Source organism: Dermacentor silvarum, chromosome 3 (assembly GCF_013339745.2).
Source record: "Dermacentor silvarum isolate Dsil-2018 chromosome 3, BIME_Dsil_1.4, whole genome shotgun sequence".
NCBI classification, from domain to species: Eukaryota; Metazoa; Arthropoda; class Arachnida; order Ixodida; family Ixodidae; genus Dermacentor; species Dermacentor silvarum.
In genome coordinates, this window is record NC_051156.1 from 66,478,797 (window position 1) to 66,486,269 (window position 7,473).

The window sequence follows — 7,473 nt, forward strand, 5'->3', positions numbered from 1 at the left end:
ATTACCGCTGCCTAAAATTAACTGGTTAAGAACGGCGTAATTTTGAGAAGCAGTTCAAAAAGCAAACGCTGCTGGCAGAATCTATACTTATGTGTTGTTTAGTTATCGTGCTACTGCCGAACGTTTCTGTGAATGAATGCGAAAATTCCATATTTTGCCAAGGAACAGCTCGTCGTGAGCAAACAAGTTTTAGCGGCTTAAAATCAAGGTAAATGTTGAAGTCATATACAGCCAGCGTTTATTACATGAATGTTGCGCCACACCAAGTGTAGTGGCTTAAAGGGCCGCTAAACCACCTCAGATATTTTTTGAGCATTTCAAGTAAACACGCGCATCGAGATCAGAATGCCGTCACGATCAACGATGCCAAACGGTGCAGCGCTACGCGCCGCGGGCGCGCCACAAAATAAAATAAAAAGAAAACAATGCCGTCCTCCTCTCCTGGCCTTTCCGGTATCCCCAGCGGTCGTCACGATGTCACCAGGGTGCATCTGGAGATGTCAACGGCGGTGACGACGCCCATTGGTCGAACAAGGACATACGACTTCCGGACTTCCGGTCTGCTAGGAGGTACGCGCGCTCCCTGCTCTTCCTCGTCGTGTTGCTCGCTTGTGCGCCCTTACGAATCTGTAATTACAGCCCGAAACGCAAGTGCCAAATCGCCCGCGTTCCATCCAACACAGTCGTCCTTACCGGTCTGATTATCTGCGCGAACAGAGTGCGACAGTGTTGGCCTTTCTAGACGTGCGCGCAACACAGGGTCCCGTCGGCGCGGCGTTTCGAAAGTTTCGGTACGGTGGCGTAGTTTCCGGGTTTGGCGCGGCATTCTCTCCAGCGCTAGCGCGGCTACTCCAAACAAAAAAAAAACAACGCGGACGCACATTGCGCGGGATATTTCGAATCTGAGTGCAGAAATTCTACTGAAATTGTCGCTCGGGGTGACAGCCATGTTGGTCATGGCAGGCGGCACCTGGCGGCTGAGTTGTTCTTTAGCTGTTTGGCTCGGGTTAGATATGGGCGTATTCAGCACTCCCTATATACCCAACGCCAGTTATTTTTTGAGAACCCCCATTTTACTACCGCAACATCCCCTTAATGTTCATCTGAATGAGGTCGAGGGTAAAATAAACGTTCTAGCTTGTTTTACTCCATCTCGTGGGGGTAACTGTTTTGAGCTTGGGAGGAAAAAGGGCATGTCAGCTGTTAAGACGCCCATATGGGCTAATTTGTGTTTACAGTGCATAGCGGCACGCTTCGCATGAGCACGGGCCGGTACGGCAGCCACGGCGGGTAGCCACAGCGGGTAGCACGTTACCGGCACGGTAACTCGCCGCACGCCGTTTGCCATTCGCGGGCCGCCGTTCGACAGCGGTTTTGGTCGTGAACGGCGAGATTTACTTGCCGTACGTAGAGAGGATGAGACCGGGACTCATTTGTGTGGCAGCCTCAGCGCCGCTGATCGCTCGACGGCGCCGATATCGTCGCTAGGCCTTTTCTGGTTCCCTTCAAAGCTAAAGTGGATGGCGCTTTGCAATGAATTACCGACGCTCACAAGCCGCGATATTTTATTATCGTTGTTATCGCTCTTCGCAATAATTGTACACAAAGAAGAAAAATACGCTGATATTAGCGGCGCCGTCGGCTGCCATGCGAGCACAGCCCCAGCCGGTCGTCTCCAGTCGGTAGCCGTGCACTGCAGCTGAGCTGCAGCCGATGTTTTCGTCGCCGGTGGCGGAGGCGCGCAGCTTCGGGGTCGTCGATTGGCCCGTTGATCGTACTGCGAGCTGTGCGCCGGCCGAACTGCTGTCTACTTTGGACACCTCTCGCGCGGCAGACGTTCTACGGCACTGGAGGCCGGTTCACCGTAGGTATATTTGCCGCTAGCGAGGACGTGTCTGAACCGGAAATTGACAGCGCGTTGGCGATGATGTATGTCACGTGACATTTGGAGGAGCACTCCGCGAGGAGGAGAGACCAGCCGACGAGGAGAGTAGCGAAGGAAAGAGCAAAACAAGCGAGGGCCGTGTTTCGGTCATCAAACGCGTGTAACTCCCCTATTACGGCACCATTTCGAAAAATTCTCGTGGCTACGTATTCGTTGTAGGCTCGTGCACAACTGCAACACCACAACTAAATTTCGACCTCGGGGTGGTTTAGGAGCCCTTTAACTAGATTGTGCAATCCTATGTTTTCGCGCTTAAGCTTTTATTATCGACCTGAGCTACCGCTGGAGAGTGTAGAAATGCACATGAAAAACTCACACCGATCTGGATTGATCTTTGTTGGCCGGCACTGTGACGTTGCCTTTAAGAAATATATTGTTGTCTAGAAAAATAGGCTGTTTCAAAAAATGTTGACGAACGAAGACATTGTCAAAATATACTTGAGAGGCCTGTCATCAGAGTACCAGCATAGGGAACGAGAGCGAACAAACGGAGACGTTGCAGAAGGCGCCCGGACGCAGCCCGAACTGCAGCAGACGACAGGCGCAAATCCTTGCCATGACGTCATGAGAGCGGCGCTCGCAGCGCCGCTTTGGTTTGGTTCGTTCTTGGGGCTAATAGACCGTTTTATTAGTGTACTAGATTGGGGGAGTGGCTCCAACGAGCGCTCTGCGCTGATGCATTTTTTATTGAAAATCCAGGTGGCACCACCGTCGCATTCTCCCGAATGAGCGGCCCCGCTCGCCGGCCGGACGCTTGTCGCGTCGGAGACCCTACCGCAGTTGCATAGAGCTTTGACAGGCGGATACTCGGTGGCGGTAACACTGAGATTATTCCCCACCGATTTAGTGTAAATAAAACGGAAAAAGAGCGACGGAAAGAACGCAAACGACGCAACAACGACGGTGCGTCCACGATACGAATCTACTCAGCCCGCGAGCTCGCCTCAGCCAATGAGCGCTGCCGAAACAACCGGAGCCAACGTTTATTGGCCGCAGATTCATAATAAGGGCGATGGCAGCGCCGCCACATTTTCCGCGTTTTTTGCTTCACCCTCGCAGCTTGTTAAGGCGTCCGCTGGACCCACTGCCCCATACCTCGAACCAGCGCGCCGCGCCGCTCTCCTCCTCACAGGGGTGAATCGCCGTTTCTCCCGGGGTAGCTTGCAACCATAGAGTTAGTATTCTGACTCTAGAGGAAAAGCTGGGCGAAAAAAGCGGGAACCACATAAGCGCCGCCATCTTGCTACACTCAGTTTTGTAGCACTAAAGATATTCAAAATATCATGCAACAGGAAGCACTTACACGTAGCACGTAGGCACGGGCAGAGTCCTTCCATGTTTTATTCTGGTCACGAAACTGCCGCCTCAGTTTCATATAGAGCCAGCGCCCGCCGCTAGAGGCGCAACCGTGCATGAGAGGGCATGCGACACCGCTACCGCTGTGGTTGTGTGTGGGGCAGCCTCGGTATTCTAGCTTTCTCAACTTCCGCAACTGTCGCTTTACTTTCATGTAATGATTTTTAACATTCCACATGCCTAAATAACTGCCTGAGCGCGTCTTCTGCCATGAAATGAGCGCCCGGGATGAAAAAAAAAAAACAAGAAAGCCGCTCATAACATGGACCTTGCGGCGGTCTGAGTAAAAAAAAAATTCTGAGATTTTAAGTAGCCAGAACCGCGATACGATTATGAGGCATGCCGTATTGGGGAACTCACGATTAATTTTGACCACCGGGGATCCTTTAAAATGCACCTAAATTTAAATAAACGAGTGTTTTGCATTTCGCCCCTGTCTAAATGCGTCCGCTGTGCACGGCCGAGCGGTCTCGGTCCAGATTTCATCATCGCCGTTCGCCTCAACACTTCGGTAGGCTCTGCTTTTTAATATTTGCCTGAAATTACACACCGCGCATTCGCAACAAAGCGCAAGTGGTCCCACTTATCACTAGATGCAAACATATGGGCTGTTGCACCCCTGCAAGTAAGCGCCTACTCTCGGTTGCGCATAGCGCCAGATTGTTCGCCGAGCACAGCTGTTCACTTTCTGTTAAACTGTGGGCAGTATCTTATCAGGAGATCAAAAGAATGAAATTGTTATTGCAAGGGGCTGCTTCCGTAGAATACTTAATGACAAAGAAAAGGAAATTGAGCTGCTCCGTGCGCTTCCGACTTCTCTGCACAGCGATGCCATTTCTCAATTAGATTTAGGTAGGATAAATGCAGAACAAATTTCACTACTAAATGTCTTCGGTGCGCCTTTTAGCAATGTATTAAGGCGAACGTGCAGTGTTATGTCCTGCAGAGTTGAAAATGTATTGTAATTAGGCAGTTGCCTTAGCAAGCAGTCGTTTAGAAGCGTTAGTAAGCCCAGCTTCACGCTGCTCGTGGTTTCGACGCAGAAACGACGAGACTAGGTATTTTGGTTCTTAATGCGCAACTATTTACAAGATGTTAAAATATTGTAATCACCAGTCCTGATATTCTTATCATGCACGAAAGAAACAGCTTTATAATTCGATTAAGAAAAGAAATAAAACGTGTTGGTGAAAAAAACAACATACAAGCACGATCATTTATTTATCATGTAAAATAAGCGCAATACAGACAGCACGAAGAGGCGCTTGTATCCGGAACGGCACCCCAGCACGCAACACTTGTTCGGCATCCTTGTCCCACCCAGCCACTTCAACTATAAACAGTCCAGCACTCGAAAAATAGCCCAGCCCATGCACAGAACGCACCCAATCACTCAGCTCCCTTCGCACCGCGCAAGCGTTTCGGTACGCGAACGATGCCCTCTGTGGCACAGTCGCGCCGCGTCGCGGCAGCTTTGGGCAGCGTATGAACCTCTCCCATAGCGAGACGGCGGAGTTTCGTGACCAGAAAAATGGAAGGACTCTGGCACGGGCAACATTTGAAGTTCATTCCGTATATTTTTCAGAACTTTGGCTATTTGGAAAATTTTGATGCGAAATTGACGTTGTCCTAAAGGCTGCGTTTGCAGGCGCCTTAACTAGATGGCGCTACCATACTGACGGGGGCTCGGGATCGCGTTGCTTGCGCGCCTCGTCTGTATCGCATCTCGTCGTATGCGCATGCGCGCCTGCATAGGGTAGCAACATGGTAGCGCCCTTGCGGTTCCCGATTTCAATACATGGGTGCTATGGGAAGCTTTTCCTCTAGAGGTTCTTATATTAACTCTATGCTTGCAACAATGGCGGTGTCATTATGAATTAGTGCTATTTTAAGGTTTTCCGTCTGTGATTACTGCGATGCCAGATGATTCAGGGTTAACGGACTACTACTGCGCTGTATTCGGCTGCAAACATAACTTTCGGAGGCGAACGTAAAGTGCATCGTCAGCCGTTGCGACTTCGTCGACTCCGCCCCTGCTGTTGCAGACAAGCGCCTGCTTTGGATTGCCAGAATAAACAGAAAGGGCTTCACGCCATCAGCTTCGTCGCGTGTATGTTCTGGAGATTTTGTTTCCAGTGAGCTCACGGCGGTGAACTGGACACCCATGATAAAACTCAGATATGAACGGAAGGTGCATATTTGAGTAGGTCAACCAGTCGAATGGACGAAGTCAACTATTTCTTCGTGCATGCGCGTTAAAAATTATCTTTTGAATTGTGTTCTAAGATTAGCATGCTTGGCAACCAAAGTTCTGGTGGAAGTTGGCCGGGGTCGTATTATGAAAGCAGTACGTGCCGACGAAGAAAATGAAGGTGTATTCGTTTTCGTTTTGTAACGATAGCCGTTGCTACCGTGTGCAGGTCGCCCCTATTTCACATCGCTTTCCCGTGCTACCGAAGCTTGCCGGCAAGCTGTCTGGCCGACGTCGCGCATCGCGCGCTGTTTTACTTCAGAGAATAATATTGCAATTTTAGAGAATAGTTTGTTCGTTTTGCAGCTCTCCCGAGACGGAGATGCGTCCTTGCCCGGGCACCGTTCTGAATTACGAGTGCGTATATGGTATATTCTTTCAACGCGTCGCGCGCGTCTGGTTGATCTGGGTATATTCGCGACCAGGTCGTTTCATCGAGTACTTCACGTTAACGGCCCTCGCTAGCTAGAATAAAATCCAAGAAATTCAGTAAGCACGAGCTTTTGGAAATGAATGAAGCGGTTGATTGAATTGATTGGTTTGGAGAGGTCAATGGTCATGGCCTGAAAAACGTTAACCGTTATCTAAGGCAAGTTTCATTTTATATTTAAAACTAATCAGTGCTTGTTCTATCGAGTACCCATGTCGAAAGCCGAATTAGTGAGGACATAGAAATCTTCCAAAAAGGGCATTAAACGCAAATACACATTCTCGTTTTTTATATCATCTTACTAAAGAAAGGCACGGTACCTACAGGAAGGTAGGTCTTGGTAGATTGACGGTTGCCTTTCTTGAAAACTGTGATGATCTTTCCGATTTTAAGAGAGCAGGGAAACGCTGCTAATTTAAACATTTTCTTGAACATCCCCGCAAGAATGCGTGATATCTGATAATTCACTAGCTTCAATCTAGAAGGGCGAATAAAATGTAAACTAGGTCTTGTAGATTTGAGCGAAATGATTATAGAAGTACTTCAGACTCAGATGTCGGATACATGTATAAAGAGTGCGCTCAGCCTGTTAGGTAGGACCCAGATGGTGATTGTGTGTTTTCCGTGGAAGAAAAGTGTTTATTGAAAGCATTCTAAGTATCACTAGCTTCAGCATTACGTACAGTTGGCATTTTTTCTGAACGCGCATGGATCATCCCTCTTGTTTAATAATTGCTTAATTAGCTGCCAGTCAGGTTAGGAGTTATTTTACGTTCATTAGTATACGATTTTCGTAATGGCCGCGTTTCGTGCAATTCAAAACTGCTGATACTACAGTGTAATATTTCATAAACCGTGCTTAAGAGTTGTATGAAATGGATGGGATTTAAGCTTTCTGTGAAGACAATTCTTGTCGATAGCGCCTCAGTCACCCAAGGGCTTCGAAGGACAGTGAACCAGAGTGCGCTTGGAACATCCCATTTGCTTTGTTTACTATAATTAGTGATCTTCGTACCAAAGAAATTAAACGCCTTTTTGACATTCATTTTATTTGTTCCTTATCTTTCTTCACTCTTCCTTGTCAACCTCTCTCCAATCGATGCATAAATTAAAGCAATGAAATTGTAGGCGTTCAATACTGATTGAATGCGTGATTTAGTCACAGGAGTGGAATATTTGAGTGGTGAGGAACCTAGGCTAAGAAACGCAGGTAAGTAGTCGGTGATCGGATAATCTACGAAGGGAGCCGTACAGTCGGTTGCTAGACGACAAAAGATGATCTGTTGTTGCGTTAGTACCCGACATATCGCATCTCGTAGGTGCTTTAATTAGGGTAGAAAAACCACAAGGGTAATAAGAGCTAGGATGGATTTTCAAGTCAATTATGTGTATGGTAATGTCACTTCGCCTAATGACGTTTTTCTTTAAATTTATTAATTATCGAGTTCAGCATTGTATCAAGTTGTGGGTAAAGTTGGAGCAATACAATGA